The 18,016-nt window shown below is 46.5% G+C and overlaps 13 non-coding genes and 1 pseudogene across 13 annotated transcripts; all 14 read left to right on the top strand.

The window, feature by feature from the left end:
* Positions 1 to 30: 30 nt before the first annotated feature.
* On the top strand, positions 31 to 221 carry LOC142267134 (U2 spliceosomal RNA). Its single transcript, XR_012733077.1, has one exon. It is a non-coding gene; the product is annotated as a U2 spliceosomal RNA (small nuclear RNA).
* A 1,117-nt stretch (positions 222 to 1,338) lies between these two features.
* LOC142267131 (U2 spliceosomal RNA) lies at positions 1,339 to 1,529 on the top strand. Its single transcript, XR_012733075.1, has one exon. It is a non-coding gene; the product is annotated as a U2 spliceosomal RNA (small nuclear RNA).
* Positions 1,530 to 2,646: 1,117 nt separating this feature from the next.
* On the top strand, positions 2,647 to 2,837 carry LOC142267130 (U2 spliceosomal RNA). Its single transcript, XR_012733074.1, has one exon. It is a non-coding gene; the product is annotated as a U2 spliceosomal RNA (small nuclear RNA).
* A 1,294-nt stretch (positions 2,838 to 4,131) lies between these two features.
* On the top strand, positions 4,132 to 4,344 carry LOC142267098 (U2 spliceosomal RNA; annotated as a pseudogene).
* Positions 4,345 to 5,637: 1,293 nt separating this feature from the next.
* On the top strand, positions 5,638 to 5,831 carry LOC142267097 (U2 spliceosomal RNA). The gene has a single exon (XR_012733047.1). It is a non-coding gene; the product is annotated as a U2 spliceosomal RNA (small nuclear RNA).
* Positions 5,832 to 6,948: 1,117 nt separating this feature from the next.
* On the top strand, positions 6,949 to 7,139 carry LOC142267129 (U2 spliceosomal RNA). The gene has a single exon (XR_012733073.1). It is a non-coding gene; the product is annotated as a U2 spliceosomal RNA (small nuclear RNA).
* Positions 7,140 to 8,256: 1,117 nt separating this feature from the next.
* Positions 8,257 to 8,447, top strand: LOC142267128 (U2 spliceosomal RNA). The gene has a single exon (XR_012733072.1). It is a non-coding gene; the product is annotated as a U2 spliceosomal RNA (small nuclear RNA).
* Positions 8,448 to 9,564: 1,117 nt separating this feature from the next.
* Positions 9,565 to 9,755, top strand: LOC142267127 (U2 spliceosomal RNA). The gene has a single exon (XR_012733071.1). It is a non-coding gene; the product is annotated as a U2 spliceosomal RNA (small nuclear RNA).
* A 1,117-nt stretch (positions 9,756 to 10,872) lies between these two features.
* Positions 10,873 to 11,063, top strand: LOC142267126 (U2 spliceosomal RNA). Its single transcript, XR_012733070.1, has one exon. It is a non-coding gene; the product is annotated as a U2 spliceosomal RNA (small nuclear RNA).
* Positions 11,064 to 12,180: 1,117 nt separating this feature from the next.
* LOC142267125 (U2 spliceosomal RNA) lies at positions 12,181 to 12,371 on the top strand. The gene has a single exon (XR_012733069.1). It is a non-coding gene; the product is annotated as a U2 spliceosomal RNA (small nuclear RNA).
* A 1,117-nt stretch (positions 12,372 to 13,488) lies between these two features.
* Positions 13,489 to 13,679, top strand: LOC142267124 (U2 spliceosomal RNA). Its single transcript, XR_012733068.1, has one exon. It is a non-coding gene; the product is annotated as a U2 spliceosomal RNA (small nuclear RNA).
* Positions 13,680 to 14,796: 1,117 nt separating this feature from the next.
* LOC142267123 (U2 spliceosomal RNA) lies at positions 14,797 to 14,987 on the top strand. Its single transcript, XR_012733067.1, has one exon. It is a non-coding gene; the product is annotated as a U2 spliceosomal RNA (small nuclear RNA).
* A 1,117-nt stretch (positions 14,988 to 16,104) lies between these two features.
* Positions 16,105 to 16,295, top strand: LOC142267121 (U2 spliceosomal RNA). The gene has a single exon (XR_012733066.1). It is a non-coding gene; the product is annotated as a U2 spliceosomal RNA (small nuclear RNA).
* Positions 16,296 to 17,412: 1,117 nt separating this feature from the next.
* Positions 17,413 to 17,603, top strand: LOC142267119 (U2 spliceosomal RNA). The gene has a single exon (XR_012733064.1). It is a non-coding gene; the product is annotated as a U2 spliceosomal RNA (small nuclear RNA).
* The last annotated feature ends 413 nt before the right edge of the window (positions 17,604 to 18,016 follow it).

Below are 18,016 nucleotides of genomic sequence, written 5' to 3'. Positions count from 1 at the left end.
TGCCACTCGAGGCCCAAACCAATTCTGGTTATCGCTTCTCGGCCTTTTGGCTAAGATCAAGTGTAGTATCTGTTCTTATCAGTTTAATATCTGATACGTCCCCTATCTGGGGACCATATATTAAATGGATTTTTAGAACAGGGAGATGGAAAAAGAGCTTGCTCTGTCCACTCCACGCATTGACCTGGTATTGCAGTACCTCCAGGAACGGTGCACCCCTTCTTAACCCAGTTTCCAAAAGCAGAACTCGATTCACCTGATTCATATTAGCCCGATTAGCGAATTGAAATGAATTTTTATCTAACACACTTTTTACTTGCTTTATTCATCCAAATAGCAAACTCATCACCACTCAACTTCACCAACTCTGCTATGTCCCGTGCAGTATCTTGTTGTCAGTCTAATCTAGATCATGTGTAATTGAATGGAATAGATCCCTTTTGGACAAAGTGGAGTCAGATGCTGCAGTGACCACAGGTGTGAGAGGATCTACAATTGGCATCTGGTGTTATCTCTCTGCTTCCACTCCAAATAAAGTTACCTGTTGTTACCTGAACGTCAAATACTAAGAATGGGCGGCCTATGAAAGAATTAGTACTTTCATTAAGTATACTAAACCGGCTAATTGGGAATAGACAAACTGTAAAAAGCCCTCTGAGAAAGCCCCTCTCTAACCTTTGTTAGTAAGCTTTTCTGTAGCCTGCCTGTTGATGTATTTTCGGTTTGAACAGTGCACAACATGAAGAGACGGAACACTGGCGGCTTGTCACAATGCCCCCCGATGACATCACAATAGCGCTGCTGCCTAGAAAACAAGCTGCGCAGAAGAAGTTGTTCTTTGGGTGGGAGGGTGGGCTAGTGGAAGGAGGGGGCAATCTCTTTTTTTCCCGGGTGGTAGGGGGATGACAGGAGAAGGGAAGCGGGTGGTGAGAAAGGTACAGAGGGCAGGGTTTGGGGGCTGGGAAGGAAAGGGAAAAGATTAGGGTTTGGGGATGATGAAAGGGCTTTCTACGGGTAAGGATGGCAAAGGGTGGCAGTGACGGAAAGTCAGGCAACCTGTCCTGTCCGTCTTTTTGTATCGTGAATTGGAAAGACTGCAAGGGGGAGGGGAGTTGCTTGCGCCCTAAAGGAGGAGTTATTCAGATTCATTGCAGTGGGCGGCGGCTGCAAAACGCACCATTCTTCTTGTTTTTGCTCTGCAAAGCAGCCTTTTCAAGGGTTGGCTTGGGTGACAAAATGTCTTGTGTAGGCGTGGGTTTGTCTCCCTCTCGCTCTCTCTCCCTAAGATGTGTCCGGCATAGGCCAGGGTGCCACTCGAGGCCCAAACCAATTCTGGTTATCGCTTCTCGGCCTTTTGGCTAAGATCAAGTGTAGTATCTGTTCTTATCAGTTTAATATCTGATACGTCCCCTATCTGGGGACCATATATTAAATGGATTTTTAGAACAGGGAGATGGAAAAAGAGCTTGCTCTGTCCACTCCACGCATTGACCTGGTATTGCAGTACCTCCAGGAACGGTGCACCCCTTCTTAACCCAGTTTCCAAAAGCAGAACTCGATTCACCTGATTCATATTAGCCCGATTAGCGAATTGAAATGAATTTTTATCTAACACACTTTTTACTTGCTTTATTCATCCAAATAGCAAACTCATCACCACTCAACTTCACCAACTCTGCTATGTCCCGTGCAGTATCTTGTTGTCAGTCTAATCTAGATCATGTGTAATTGAATGGAATAGATCCCTTTTGGACAAAGTGGAGTCAGATGCTGCAGTGACCACAGGTGTGAGAGGATCTACAATTGGCATCTGGTGTTATCTCTCTGCTTCCACTCCAAATAAAGTTACCTGTTGTTACCTGAACGTCAAATACTAAGAATGGGCGGCCTATGAAAGAATTAGTACTTTCATTAAGTATACTAAACCGGCTAATTGGGAATAGACAAACTGTAAAAAGCCCTCTGAGAAAGCCCCTCTCTAACCTTTGTTAGTAAGCTTTTCTGTAGCCTGCCTGTTGATGTATTTTCGGTTTGAACAGTGCACAACATGAAGAGACGGAACACTGGCGGCTTGTCACAATGCCCCCCGATGACATCACAATAGCGCTGCTGCCTAGAAAACAAGCTGCGCAGAAGAAGTTGTTCTTTGGGTGGGAGGGTGGGCTAGTGGAAGGAGGGGGCAATCTCTTTTTTTCCCGGGTGGTAGGGGGATGACAGGAGAAGGGAAGCGGGTGGTGAGAAAGGTACAGAGGGCAGGGTTTGGGGGCTGGGAAGGAAAGGGAAAAGATTAGGGTTTGGGGATGATGAAAGGGCTTTCTACGGGTAAGGATGGCAAAGGGTGGCAGTGACGGAAAGTCAGGCAACCTGTCCTGTCCGTCTTTTTGTATCGTGAATTGGAAAGACTGCAAGGGGGAGGGGAGTTGCTTGCGCCCTAAAGGAGGAGTTATTCAGATTCATTGCAGTGGGCGGCGGCTGCAAAACGCACCATTCTTCTTGTTTTTGCTCTGCAAAGCAGCCTTTTCAAGGGTTGGCTTGGGTGACAAAATGTCTTGTGTAGGCGTGGGTTTGTCTCCCTCTCGCTCTCTCTCCCTAAGATGTGTCCGGCATAGGCCAGGGTGCCACTCGAGGCCCAAACCAATTCTGGTTATCGCTTCTCGGCCTTTTGGCTAAGATCAAGTGTAGTATCTGTTCTTATCAGTTTAATATCTGATACGTCCCCTATCTGGGGACCATATATTAAATGGATTTTTAGAACAGGGAGATGGAAAAAGAGCTTGCTCTGTCCACTCCACGCATTGACCTGGTATTGCAGTACCTCCAGGAACGGTGCACCCCTTCTTAACCCAGTTTCCAAAAGCAGAACTCGATTCACCTGATTCATATTAGCCCGATTAGCGAATTGAAATGAATTTTTATCTAACACACTTTTTACTTGCTTTATTCATCCAAATAGCAAACTCATCACCACTCAACTTCACCAACTCTGCTATGTCCCGTGCAGTATCTTGTTGTCAGTCTAATCTAGATCATGTGTAATTGAATGGAATAGATCCCTTTTGGACAAAGTGGAGTCAGATGCTGCAGTGACCACAGGTGTGAGAGGATCTACAATTGGCATCTGGTGTTATCTCTCTGCTTCCACTCCAAATAAAGTTACCTGTTGTTACCTGAACGTCAAATACTAAGAATGGGCGGCCTATGAAAGAATTAGTACTTTCATTAAGTATACTAAACCGGCTAATTGGGAATAGACAAACTGTAAAAAGCCCTCTGAGAAAGCCCCTCTCTAACCTTTGTTAGTAAGCTTTTCTGTAGCCTGCCTGTTGATGTATTTTCGGTTTGAACAGTGCACAACATGAAGAGACGGAACACTGGCGGCTTGTCACAATGCCCCCCGATGACATCACAATAGCGCTGCTGCCTAGAAAACAAGCTGCGCAGAAGAAGTTGTTCTTTGGGTGGGAGGGTGGGCTAGTGGAAGGAGGGGGCAATCTCTTTTTTTCCCGGGTGGTAGGGGGATGACAGGAGAAGGGAAGCGGGTGGTGAGAAAGGTACAGAGGGCAGGGTTTGGGGGCTGGGAAGGAAAGGGAAAAGATTAGGGTTTGGGGATGATGAAAGGGCTTTCTACGGGTAAGGATGGCAAAGGGTGGCAGTGACGGAAAGTCAGGCAACCTGTCCTGTCCGTCTTTTTGTATCGTGAATTGGAAAGACTGCAAGGGGGAGGGGAGTTGCTTGCGCCCTAAAGGAGGAGTTATTCAGATTCATTGCAGTGGGCGGCGGCTGCAAAACGCACCATTCTTCTTGTTTTTGCTCTGCAAAGCAGCCTTTTCAAGGGTTGGCTTGGGTGACAAAATGTCTTGTGTAGGCGTGGGTTTGTCTCCCTCTCGCTCTCTCTCCCTAAGATGTGTCCGGCATAGGCCAGGGTGCCACTCGAGGCCCAAACCAATTCTGGTTATCGCTTCTCGGCCTTTTGGCTAAGATCAAGTGTAGTTTGGGAGGGTACTACCTTGGTTGGTGCTGAAAGGTGCCAGGGTCTAGCACAACTGCTGACCTTGGGGGAGTGTGCATCGTAGGATGTCATAGCCCTCTTGTGACGGACAGTTACCTGGGCAACGAGAGGCGGTCACTTTTTTATTTTCAAACTCGTCCTTCAAAAAAAAAAAAAAAAAAAAAAAAAAAAAAAAAAAAAAATCTGTTCTTATCAGTTTAATATCTGATACGTCCCCTATCTGGGGACCATATATTAAATGGATTTTTAGAACAGGGAGATGGAAAAAGAGCTTGCTCTGTCCACTCCACGCATTGACCTGGTATTGCAGTACCTCCAGGAACGGTGCACCCCTTCTTAACCCAGTTTCCAAAAGCAGAACTCGATTCACCTGATTCATATTAGCCCGATTAGCGAATTGAAATGAATTTTTATCTAACACACTTTTTACTTGCTTTATTCATCCAAATAGCAAACTCATCACCACTCAACTTCACCAACTCTGCTATGTCCCGTGCAGTATCTTGTTGTCAGTCTAATCTAGATCATGTGTAATTGAATGGAATAGATCCCTTTTGGACAAAGTGGAGTCAGATGCTGCAGTGACCACAGGTGTGAGAGGATCTACAATTGGCATCTGGTGTTATCTCTCTGCTTCCACTCCAAATAAAGTTACCTGTTGTTACCTGAACGTCAAATACTAAGAATGGGCGGCCTATGAAAGAATTAGTACTTTCATTAAGTATACTAAACCGGCTAATTGGGAATAGACAAACTGTAAAAAGCCCTCTGAGAAAGCCCCTCTCTAACCTTTGTTAGTAAGCTTTTCTGTAGCCTGCCTGTTGATGTATTTTCGGTTTGAACAGTGCACAACATGAAGAGACGGAACACTGGCGGCTTGTCACAATGCCCCCCGATGACATCACAATAGCGCTGCTGCCTAGAAAACAAGCTGCGCAGAAGAAGTTGTTCTTTGGGTGGGAGGGTGGGCTAGTGGAAGGAGGGGGCAATCTCTTTTTTTCCCGGGTGGTAGGGGGATGACAGGAGAAGGGAAGCGGGTGGTGAGAAAGGTACAGAGGGCAGGGTTTGGGGGCTGGGAAGGAAAGGGAAAAGATTAGGGTTTGGGGATGATGAAAGGGCTTTCTACGGGTAAGGATGGCAAAGGGTGGCAGTGACGGAAAGTCAGGCAACCTGTCCTGTCCGTCTTTTTGTATCGTGAATTGGAAAGACTGCAAGGGGGAGGGGAGTTGCTTGCGCCCTAAAGGAGGAGTTATTCAGATTCATTGCAGTGGGCGGCGGCTGCAAAACGCACCATTCTTCTTGTTTTTGCTCTGCAAAGCAGCCTTTTCAAGGGTTGGCTTGGGTGACAAAATGTCTTGTGTAGGCGTGGGTTTGTCTCCCTCTCGCTCTCTCTCCCTAAGATGTGTCCGGCATAGGCCAGGGTGCCACTCGAGGCCCAAACCAATTCTGGTTATCGCTTCTCGGCCTTTTGGCTAAGATCAAGTGTAGTTTGGGAGGGTACTACCTTGGTTGGTGCTGAAAGGTGCCAGGGTATTGCACAACTGCTGGCCTTGGGGGAGTGTGCATCGTAGGATGTCATAGCCCTCTTGTGACGGACGGTTACCTGGGCAACGAGAGGCGGTCACTTTATTATTTTCAAACTCATCCTTCAAAAAAAAAAAAAAAAAAATCTGTTCTTATCAGTTTAATATCTGATACGTCCCCTATCTGGGGACCATATATTAAATGGATTTTTAGAACAGGGAGATGGAAAAAGAGCTTGCTCTGTCCACTCCACGCATTGACCTGGTATTGCAGTACCTCCAGGAACGGTGCACCCCTTCTTAACCCAGTTTCCAAAAGCAGAACTCGATTCACCTGATTCATATTAGCCCGATTAGCGAATTGAAATGAATTTTTATCTAACACACTTTTTACTTGCTTTATTCATCCAAATAGCAAACTCATCACCACTCAACTTCACCAACTCTGCTATGTCCCGTGCAGTATCTTGTTGTCAGTCTAATCTAGATCATGTGTAATTGAATGGAATAGATCCCTTTTGGACAAAGTGGAGTCAGATGCTGCAGTGACCACAGGTGTGAGAGGATCTACAATTGGCATCTGGTGTTATCTCTCTGCTTCCACTCCAAATAAAGTTACCTGTTGTTACCTGAACGTCAAATACTAAGAATGGGCGGCCTATGAAAGAATTAGTACTTTCATTAAGTATACTAAACCGGCTAATTGGGAATAGACAAACTGTAAAAAGCCCTCTGAGAAAGCCCCTCTCTAACCTTTGTTAGTAAGCTTTTCTGTAGCCTGCCTGTTGATGTATTTTCGGTTTGAACAGTGCACAACATGAAGAGACGGAACACTGGCGGCTTGTCACAATGCCCCCCGATGACATCACAATAGCGCTGCTGCCTAGAAAACAAGCTGCGCAGAAGAAGTTGTTCTTTGGGTGGGAGGGTGGGCTAGTGGAAGGAGGGGGCAATCTCTTTTTTTCCCGGGTGGTAGGGGGATGACAGGAGAAGGGAAGCGGGTGGTGAGAAAGGTACAGAGGGCAGGGTTTGGGGGCTGGGAAGGAAAGGGAAAAGATTAGGGTTTGGGGATGATGAAAGGGCTTTCTACGGGTAAGGATGGCAAAGGGTGGCAGTGACGGAAAGTCAGGCAACCTGTCCTGTCCGTCTTTTTGTATCGTGAATTGGAAAGACTGCAAGGGGGAGGGGAGTTGCTTGCGCCCTAAAGGAGGAGTTATTCAGATTCATTGCAGTGGGCGGCGGCTGCAAAACGCACCATTCTTCTTGTTTTTGCTCTGCAAAGCAGCCTTTTCAAGGGTTGGCTTGGGTGACAAAATGTCTTGTGTAGGCGTGGGTTTGTCTCCCTCTCGCTCTCTCTCCCTAAGATGTGTCCGGCATAGGCCAGGGTGCCACTCGAGGCCCAAACCAATTCTGGTTATCGCTTCTCGGCCTTTTGGCTAAGATCAAGTGTAGTATCTGTTCTTATCAGTTTAATATCTGATACGTCCCCTATCTGGGGACCATATATTAAATGGATTTTTAGAACAGGGAGATGGAAAAAGAGCTTGCTCTGTCCACTCCACGCATTGACCTGGTATTGCAGTACCTCCAGGAACGGTGCACCCCTTCTTAACCCAGTTTCCAAAAGCAGAACTCGATTCACCTGATTCATATTAGCCCGATTAGCGAATTGAAATGAATTTTTATCTAACACACTTTTTACTTGCTTTATTCATCCAAATAGCAAACTCATCACCACTCAACTTCACCAACTCTGCTATGTCCCGTGCAGTATCTTGTTGTCAGTCTAATCTAGATCATGTGTAATTGAATGGAATAGATCCCTTTTGGACAAAGTGGAGTCAGATGCTGCAGTGACCACAGGTGTGAGAGGATCTACAATTGGCATCTGGTGTTATCTCTCTGCTTCCACTCCAAATAAAGTTACCTGTTGTTACCTGAACGTCAAATACTAAGAATGGGCGGCCTATGAAAGAATTAGTACTTTCATTAAGTATACTAAACCGGCTAATTGGGAATAGACAAACTGTAAAAAGCCCTCTGAGAAAGCCCCTCTCTAACCTTTGTTAGTAAGCTTTTCTGTAGCCTGCCTGTTGATGTATTTTCGGTTTGAACAGTGCACAACATGAAGAGACGGAACACTGGCGGCTTGTCACAATGCCCCCCGATGACATCACAATAGCGCTGCTGCCTAGAAAACAAGCTGCGCAGAAGAAGTTGTTCTTTGGGTGGGAGGGTGGGCTAGTGGAAGGAGGGGGCAATCTCTTTTTTTCCCGGGTGGTAGGGGGATGACAGGAGAAGGGAAGCGGGTGGTGAGAAAGGTACAGAGGGCAGGGTTTGGGGGCTGGGAAGGAAAGGGAAAAGATTAGGGTTTGGGGATGATGAAAGGGCTTTCTACGGGTAAGGATGGCAAAGGGTGGCAGTGACGGAAAGTCAGGCAACCTGTCCTGTCCGTCTTTTTGTATCGTGAATTGGAAAGACTGCAAGGGGGAGGGGAGTTGCTTGCGCCCTAAAGGAGGAGTTATTCAGATTCATTGCAGTGGGCGGCGGCTGCAAAACGCACCATTCTTCTTGTTTTTGCTCTGCAAAGCAGCCTTTTCAAGGGTTGGCTTGGGTGACAAAATGTCTTGTGTAGGCGTGGGTTTGTCTCCCTCTCGCTCTCTCTCCCTAAGATGTGTCCGGCATAGGCCAGGGTGCCACTCGAGGCCCAAACCAATTCTGGTTATCGCTTCTCGGCCTTTTGGCTAAGATCAAGTGTAGTATCTGTTCTTATCAGTTTAATATCTGATACGTCCCCTATCTGGGGACCATATATTAAATGGATTTTTAGAACAGGGAGATGGAAAAAGAGCTTGCTCTGTCCACTCCACGCATTGACCTGGTATTGCAGTACCTCCAGGAACGGTGCACCCCTTCTTAACCCAGTTTCCAAAAGCAGAACTCGATTCACCTGATTCATATTAGCCCGATTAGCGAATTGAAATGAATTTTTATCTAACACACTTTTTACTTGCTTTATTCATCCAAATAGCAAACTCATCACCACTCAACTTCACCAACTCTGCTATGTCCCGTGCAGTATCTTGTTGTCAGTCTAATCTAGATCATGTGTAATTGAATGGAATAGATCCCTTTTGGACAAAGTGGAGTCAGATGCTGCAGTGACCACAGGTGTGAGAGGATCTACAATTGGCATCTGGTGTTATCTCTCTGCTTCCACTCCAAATAAAGTTACCTGTTGTTACCTGAACGTCAAATACTAAGAATGGGCGGCCTATGAAAGAATTAGTACTTTCATTAAGTATACTAAACCGGCTAATTGGGAATAGACAAACTGTAAAAAGCCCTCTGAGAAAGCCCCTCTCTAACCTTTGTTAGTAAGCTTTTCTGTAGCCTGCCTGTTGATGTATTTTCGGTTTGAACAGTGCACAACATGAAGAGACGGAACACTGGCGGCTTGTCACAATGCCCCCCGATGACATCACAATAGCGCTGCTGCCTAGAAAACAAGCTGCGCAGAAGAAGTTGTTCTTTGGGTGGGAGGGTGGGCTAGTGGAAGGAGGGGGCAATCTCTTTTTTTCCCGGGTGGTAGGGGGATGACAGGAGAAGGGAAGCGGGTGGTGAGAAAGGTACAGAGGGCAGGGTTTGGGGGCTGGGAAGGAAAGGGAAAAGATTAGGGTTTGGGGATGATGAAAGGGCTTTCTACGGGTAAGGATGGCAAAGGGTGGCAGTGACGGAAAGTCAGGCAACCTGTCCTGTCCGTCTTTTTGTATCGTGAATTGGAAAGACTGCAAGGGGGAGGGGAGTTGCTTGCGCCCTAAAGGAGGAGTTATTCAGATTCATTGCAGTGGGCGGCGGCTGCAAAACGCACCATTCTTCTTGTTTTTGCTCTGCAAAGCAGCCTTTTCAAGGGTTGGCTTGGGTGACAAAATGTCTTGTGTAGGCGTGGGTTTGTCTCCCTCTCGCTCTCTCTCCCTAAGATGTGTCCGGCATAGGCCAGGGTGCCACTCGAGGCCCAAACCAATTCTGGTTATCGCTTCTCGGCCTTTTGGCTAAGATCAAGTGTAGTATCTGTTCTTATCAGTTTAATATCTGATACGTCCCCTATCTGGGGACCATATATTAAATGGATTTTTAGAACAGGGAGATGGAAAAAGAGCTTGCTCTGTCCACTCCACGCATTGACCTGGTATTGCAGTACCTCCAGGAACGGTGCACCCCTTCTTAACCCAGTTTCCAAAAGCAGAACTCGATTCACCTGATTCATATTAGCCCGATTAGCGAATTGAAATGAATTTTTATCTAACACACTTTTTACTTGCTTTATTCATCCAAATAGCAAACTCATCACCACTCAACTTCACCAACTCTGCTATGTCCCGTGCAGTATCTTGTTGTCAGTCTAATCTAGATCATGTGTAATTGAATGGAATAGATCCCTTTTGGACAAAGTGGAGTCAGATGCTGCAGTGACCACAGGTGTGAGAGGATCTACAATTGGCATCTGGTGTTATCTCTCTGCTTCCACTCCAAATAAAGTTACCTGTTGTTACCTGAACGTCAAATACTAAGAATGGGCGGCCTATGAAAGAATTAGTACTTTCATTAAGTATACTAAACCGGCTAATTGGGAATAGACAAACTGTAAAAAGCCCTCTGAGAAAGCCCCTCTCTAACCTTTGTTAGTAAGCTTTTCTGTAGCCTGCCTGTTGATGTATTTTCGGTTTGAACAGTGCACAACATGAAGAGACGGAACACTGGCGGCTTGTCACAATGCCCCCCGATGACATCACAATAGCGCTGCTGCCTAGAAAACAAGCTGCGCAGAAGAAGTTGTTCTTTGGGTGGGAGGGTGGGCTAGTGGAAGGAGGGGGCAATCTCTTTTTTTCCCGGGTGGTAGGGGGATGACAGGAGAAGGGAAGCGGGTGGTGAGAAAGGTACAGAGGGCAGGGTTTGGGGGCTGGGAAGGAAAGGGAAAAGATTAGGGTTTGGGGATGATGAAAGGGCTTTCTACGGGTAAGGATGGCAAAGGGTGGCAGTGACGGAAAGTCAGGCAACCTGTCCTGTCCGTCTTTTTGTATCGTGAATTGGAAAGACTGCAAGGGGGAGGGGAGTTGCTTGCGCCCTAAAGGAGGAGTTATTCAGATTCATTGCAGTGGGCGGCGGCTGCAAAACGCACCATTCTTCTTGTTTTTGCTCTGCAAAGCAGCCTTTTCAAGGGTTGGCTTGGGTGACAAAATGTCTTGTGTAGGCGTGGGTTTGTCTCCCTCTCGCTCTCTCTCCCTAAGATGTGTCCGGCATAGGCCAGGGTGCCACTCGAGGCCCAAACCAATTCTGGTTATCGCTTCTCGGCCTTTTGGCTAAGATCAAGTGTAGTATCTGTTCTTATCAGTTTAATATCTGATACGTCCCCTATCTGGGGACCATATATTAAATGGATTTTTAGAACAGGGAGATGGAAAAAGAGCTTGCTCTGTCCACTCCACGCATTGACCTGGTATTGCAGTACCTCCAGGAACGGTGCACCCCTTCTTAACCCAGTTTCCAAAAGCAGAACTCGATTCACCTGATTCATATTAGCCCGATTAGCGAATTGAAATGAATTTTTATCTAACACACTTTTTACTTGCTTTATTCATCCAAATAGCAAACTCATCACCACTCAACTTCACCAACTCTGCTATGTCCCGTGCAGTATCTTGTTGTCAGTCTAATCTAGATCATGTGTAATTGAATGGAATAGATCCCTTTTGGACAAAGTGGAGTCAGATGCTGCAGTGACCACAGGTGTGAGAGGATCTACAATTGGCATCTGGTGTTATCTCTCTGCTTCCACTCCAAATAAAGTTACCTGTTGTTACCTGAACGTCAAATACTAAGAATGGGCGGCCTATGAAAGAATTAGTACTTTCATTAAGTATACTAAACCGGCTAATTGGGAATAGACAAACTGTAAAAAGCCCTCTGAGAAAGCCCCTCTCTAACCTTTGTTAGTAAGCTTTTCTGTAGCCTGCCTGTTGATGTATTTTCGGTTTGAACAGTGCACAACATGAAGAGACGGAACACTGGCGGCTTGTCACAATGCCCCCCGATGACATCACAATAGCGCTGCTGCCTAGAAAACAAGCTGCGCAGAAGAAGTTGTTCTTTGGGTGGGAGGGTGGGCTAATGGAAGGAGGGGGCAATCTCTTTTTTTCCCGGGTGGTAGGGGGATGACAGGAGAAGGGAAGCGGGTGGTGAGAAAGGTACAGAGGGCAGGGTTTGGGGGCTGGGAAGGAAAGGGAAAAGATTAGGGTTTGGGGATGATGAAAGGGCTTTCTACGGGTAAGGATGGCAAAGGGTGGCAGTGACGGAAAGTCAGGCAACCTGTCCTGTCCGTCTTTTTGTATCGTGAATTGGAAAGACTGCAAGGGGGAGGGGAGTTGCTTGCGCCCTAAAGGAGGAGTTATTCAGATTCATTGCAGTGGGCGGCGGCTGCAAAACGCACCATTCTTCTTGTTTTTGCTCTGCAAAGCAGCCTTTTCAAGGGTTGGCTTGGGTGACAAAATGTCTTGTGTAGGCGTGGGTTTGTCTCCCTCTCGCTCTCTCTCCCTAAGATGTGTCCGGCATAGGCCAGGGTGCCACTCGAGGCCCAAACCAATTCTGGTTATCGCTTCTCGGCCTTTTGGCTAAGATCAAGTGTAGTATCTGTTCTTATCAGTTTAATATCTGATACGTCCCCTATCTGGGGACCATATATTAAATGGATTTTTAGAACAGGGAGATGGAAAAAGAGCTTGCTCTGTCCACTCCACGCATTGACCTGGTATTGCAGTACCTCCAGGAACGGTGCACCCCTTCTTAACCCAGTTTCCAAAAGCAGAACTCGATTCACCTGATTCATATTAGCCCGATTAGCGAATTGAAATGAATTTTTATCTAACACACTTTTTACTTGCTTTATTCATCCAAATAGCAAACTCATCACCACTCAACTTCACCAACTCTGCTATGTCCCGTGCAGTATCTTGTTGTCAGTCTAATCTAGATCATGTGTAATTGAATGGAATAGATCCCTTTTGGACAAAGTGGAGTCAGATGCTGCAGTGACCACAGGTGTGAGAGGATCTACAATTGGCATCTGGTGTTATCTCTCTGCTTCCACTCCAAATAAAGTTACCTGTTGTTACCTGAACGTCAAATACTAAGAATGGGCGGCCTATGAAAGAATTAGTACTTTCATTAAGTATACTAAACCGGCTAATTGGGAATAGACAAACTGTAAAAAGCCCTCTGAGAAAGCCCCTCTCTAACCTTTGTTAGTAAGCTTTTCTGTAGCCTGCCTGTTGATGTATTTTCGGTTTGAACAGTGCACAACATGAAGAGACGGAACACTGGCGGCTTGTCACAATGCCCCCCGATGACATCACAATAGCGCTGCTGCCTAGAAAACAAGCTGCGCAGAAGAAGTTGTTCTTTGGGTGGGAGGGTGGGCTAGTGGAAGGAGGGGGCAATCTCTTTTTTTCCCGGGTGGTAGGGGGATGACAGGAGAAGGGAAGCGGGTGGTGAGAAAGGTACAGAGGGCAGGGTTTGGGGGCTGGGAAGGAAAGGGAAAAGATTAGGGTTTGGGGATGATGAAAGGGCTTTCTACGGGTAAGGATGGCAAAGGGTGGCAGTGACGGAAAGTCAGGCAACCTGTCCTGTCCGTCTTTTTGTATCGTGAATTGGAAAGACTGCAAGGGGGAGGGGAGTTGCTTGCGCCCTAAAGGAGGAGTTATTCAGATTCATTGCAGTGGGCGGCGGCTGCAAAACGCACCATTCTTCTTGTTTTTGCTCTGCAAAGCAGCCTTTTCAAGGGTTGGCTTGGGTGACAAAATGTCTTGTGTAGGCGTGGGTTTGTCTCCCTCTCGCTCTCTCTCCCTAAGATGTGTCCGGCATAGGCCAGGGTGCCACTCGAGGCCCAAACCAATTCTGGTTATCGCTTCTCGGCCTTTTGGCTAAGATCAAGTGTAGTATCTGTTCTTATCAGTTTAATATCTGATACGTCCCCTATCTGGGGACCATATATTAAATGGATTTTTAGAACAGGGAGATGGAAAAAGAGCTTGCTCTGTCCACTCCACGCATTGACCTGGTATTGCAGTACCTCCAGGAACGGTGCACCCCTTCTTAACCCAGTTTCCAAAAGCAGAACTCGATTCACCTGATTCATATTAGCCCGATTAGCGAATTGAAATGAATTTTTATCTAACACACTTTTTACTTGCTTTATTCATCCAAATAGCAAACTCATCACCACTCAACTTCACCAACTCTGCTATGTCCCGTGCAGTATCTTGTTGTCAGTCTAATCTAGATCATGTGTAATTGAATGGAATAGATCCCTTTTGGACAAAGTGGAGTCAGATGCTGCAGTGACCACAGGTGTGAGAGGATCTACAATTGGCATCTGGTGTTATCTCTCTGCTTCCACTCCAAATAAAGTTACCTGTTGTTACCTGAACGTCAAATACTAAGAATGGGCGGCCTATGAAAGAATTAGTACTTTCATTAAGTATACTAAACCGGCTAATTGGGAATAGACAAACTGTAAAAAGCCCTCTGAGAAAGCCCCTCTCTAACCTTTGTTAGTAAGCTTTTCTGTAGCCTGCCTGTTGATGTATTTTCGGTTTGAACAGTGCACAACATGAAGAGACGGAACACTGGCGGCTTGTCACAATGCCCCCCGATGACATCACAATAGCGCTGCTGCCTAGAAAACAAGCTGCGCAGAAGAAGTTGTTCTTTGGGTGGGAGGGTGGGCTAGTGGAAGGAGGGGGCAATCTCTTTTTTTCCCGGGTGGTAGGGGGATGACAGGAGAAGGGAAGCGGGTGGTGAGAAAGGTACAGAGGGCAGGGTTTGGGGGCTGGGAAGGAAAGGGAAAAGATTAGGGTTTGGGGATGATGAAAGGGCTTTCTACGGGTAAGGATGGCAAAGGGTGGCAGTGACGGAAAGTCAGGCAACCTGTCCTGTCCGTCTTTTTGTATCGTGAATTGGAAAGACTGCAAGGGGGAGGGGAGTTGCTTGCGCCCTAAAGGAGGAGTTATTCAGATTCATTGCAGTGGGCGGCGGCTGCAAAACGCACCATTCTTCTTGTTTTTGCTCTGCAAAGCAGCCTTTTCAAGGGTTGGCTTGGGTGACAAAATGTCTTGTGTAGGCGTGGGTTTGTCTCCCTCTCGCTCTCTCTCCCTAAGATGTGTCCGGCATAGGCCAGGGTGCCACTCGAGGCCCAAACCAATTCTGGTTATCGCTTCTCGGCCTTTTGGCTAAGATCAAGTGTAGTATCTGTTCTTATCAGTTTAATATCTGATACGTCCCCTATCTGGGGACCATATATTAAATGGATTTTTAGAACAGGGAGATGGAAAAAGAGCTTGCTCTGTCCACTCCACGCATTGACCTGGTATTGCAGTACCTCCAGGAACGGTGCACCCCTTCTTAACCCAGTTTCCAAAAGCAGAACTCGATTCACCTGATTCATATTAGCCCGATTAGCGAATTGAAATGAATTTTTATCTAACACACTTTTTACTTGCTTTATTCATCCAAATAGCAAACTCATCACCACTCAACTTCACCAACTCTGCTATGTCCCGTGCAGTATCTTGTTGTCAGTCTAATCTAGATCATGTGTAATTGAATGGAATAGATCCCTTTTGGACAAAGTGGAGTCAGATGCTGCAGTGACCACAGGTGTGAGAGGATCTACAATTGGCATCTGGTGTTATCTCTCTGCTTCCACTCCAAATAAAGTTACCTGTTGTTACCTGAACGTCAAATACTAAGAATGGGCGGCCTATGAAAGAATTAGTACTTTCATTAAGTATACTAAACCGGCTAATTGGGAATAGACAAACTGTAAAAAGCCCTCTGAGAAAGCCCCTCTCTAACCTTTGTTAGTAAGCTTTTCTGTAGCCTGCCTGTTGATGTATTTTCGGTTTGAACAGTGCACAACATGAAGAGACGGAACACTGGCGGCTTGTCACAATGCCCCCCGATGACATCACAATAGCGCTGCTGCCTAGAAAACAAGCTGCGCAGAAGAAGTTGTTCTTTGGGTGGGAGGGTGGGCTAGTGGAAGGAGGGGGCAATCTCTTTTTTTCCCGGGTGGTAGGGGGATGACAGGAGAAGGGAAGCGGGTGGTGAGAAAGGTACAGAGGGCAGGGTTTGGGGGCTGGGAAGGAAAGGGAAAAGATTAGGGTTTGGGGATGATGAAAGGGCTTTCTACGGGTAAGGATGGCAAAGGGTGGCAGTGACGGAAAGTCAGGCAACCTGTCCTGTCCGTCTTTTTGTATCGTGAATTGGAAAGACTGCAAGGGGGAGGGGAGTTGCTTGCGCCCTAAAGGAGGAGTTATTCAGATTCATTGCAGTGGGCGGCGGCTGCAAAACGCACCATTCTTCTTGTTTTTGCTCTGCAAAGCAGCCTTTTCAAGGGTTGGCTTGGGTGACAAAATGTCTTGTGTAGGCGTGGGTTTGTCTCCCTCTCGCTCTCTCTCCCTAAGATGTGTCCGGCATAGGCCAGGGTGCCACTCGAGGCCCAAACCAATTCTGGTTATCGCTTCTCGGCCTTTTGGCTAAGATCAAGTGTAGTATCTGTTCTTATCAGTTTAATATCTGATACGTCCCCTATCTGGGGACCATATATTAAATGGATTTTTAGAACAGGGAGATGGAAAAAGAGCTTGCTCTGTCCACTCCACGCATTGACCTGGTATTGCAGTACCTCCAGGAACGGTGCACCCCTTCTTAACCCAGTTTCCAAAAGCAGAACTCGATTCACCTGATTCATATTAGCCCGATTAGCGAATTGAAATGAATTTTTATCTAACACACTTTTTACTTGCTTTATTCATCCAAATAGCAAACTCATCACCACTCAACTTCACCAACTCTGCTATGTCCCGTGCAGTATCTTGTTGTCAGTCTAATCTAGATCATGTGTAATTGAATGGAATAGATCCCTTTTGGACAAAGTGGAGTCAGATGCTGCAGTGACCACAGGTGTGAGAGGATCTACAATTGGCATCTGGTGTTATCTCTCTGCTTCCACTCCAAATAAAGTTACCTGTTGTTACCTGAACGTCAAATACTAAGAATGGGCGGCCTATGAAAGAATTAGTACTTTCATTAAGTATACTAAACCGGCTAATTGGGAATAGACAAACTGTAAAAAGCCCTCTGAGAAAGCCCCTCTCTAACCTTTGTTAGTAAGCTTTTCTGTAGCCTGCCTGTTGATGTATTTTCGGTTTGAACAGTGCACAACATGAAGAGACGGAACACTGGCGGCTTGTCACAATGCCCCCCGATGACATCACAATAGCGCTGCTGCCTAGAAAACAAGCTGCGCAGAAGAAGTTGTTCTTTGGGTGGGAGGGTGGGCTAGTGGAAGGAGGGGGCAATCTCTTTTTTTCCCGGGTGGTAGGGGGATGACAGGAGAAGGGAAGCGGGTGGTGAGAAAGGTACAGAGGGCAGGGTTTGGGGGCTGGGAAGGAAAGGGAAAAGATTAGGGTTTGGGGATGATGAAAGGGCTTTCTACGGGTAAGGATGGCAAAGGGTGGCAGTGACGGAAAGTCAGGCAACCTGTCCTGTCCGTCTTTTTGTATCGTGAATTGGAAAGACTGCAAGGGGGAGGGGAGTTGCTTGCGCCCTAAAGGAGGAGTTATTCAGATTCATTGCAGTGGGCGGCGGCTGCAAAACGCACCATTCTTCTTGTTTTTGCTCTGCAAAGCAGCCTTTTCAAGGGTTGGCTTGGGTGACAAAATGTCTTGTGTAGGCGTGGGTTTGTCTCCCTCTCGCTCTCTCTCCCTAAGATGTGTCCGGCATAGGCCAGGGTGCCACTCGAGGCCCAAACCAATTCTGGTTATCGCTTCTCGGCCTTTTGGCTAAGATCAAGTGTAGTATCTGTTCTTATCAGTTTAATATCTGATACGTCCCCTATCTGGGGACCATATATTAAATGGATTTTTAGAACAGGGAGATGGAAAAAGAGCTTGCTCTGTCCACTCCACGCATTGACCTGGTATTGCAGTACCTCCAGGAACGGTGCACCCCTTCTTAACCCAGTTTCCAAAAGCAGAACTCGATTCACCTGATTCATATTAGCCCGATTAGCGAATTGAAATGAATTTTTATCTAACACACTTTTTACTTGCTTTATTCATCCAAATAGCAAACTCATCACCACTCAACTTCACCAACTCTGCTATGTCCCGTGCAGTATCTTGTTGTCAGTCTAATCTAGATCATGTGTAATTGAATGGAATAGATCCCTTTTGGACAAAGTGGAGTCAGATGCTGCAGTGACCACAGGTGTGAGAGGATCTACAATTGGCATCTGGTGTTATCTCTCTGCTTCCACTCCAAATAAAGTTACCTGTTGTTACCTGAACGTCAAATACTAAGAATGGGCGGCCTATGAAAGAATTAGTACTTTCATTAAGTATACTAAACCGGCTAATTGGGAATA

The sequence above is a fragment of the Anomaloglossus baeobatrachus genome, unplaced genomic scaffold, assembly GCF_048569485.1.
Source record: "Anomaloglossus baeobatrachus isolate aAnoBae1 unplaced genomic scaffold, aAnoBae1.hap1 Scaffold_2934, whole genome shotgun sequence".
NCBI lineage: Eukaryota > Metazoa > Chordata > Amphibia > Anura > Aromobatidae > Anomaloglossus > Anomaloglossus baeobatrachus.
This window is presented reverse-complemented; position numbering and strand designations above follow the sequence as displayed.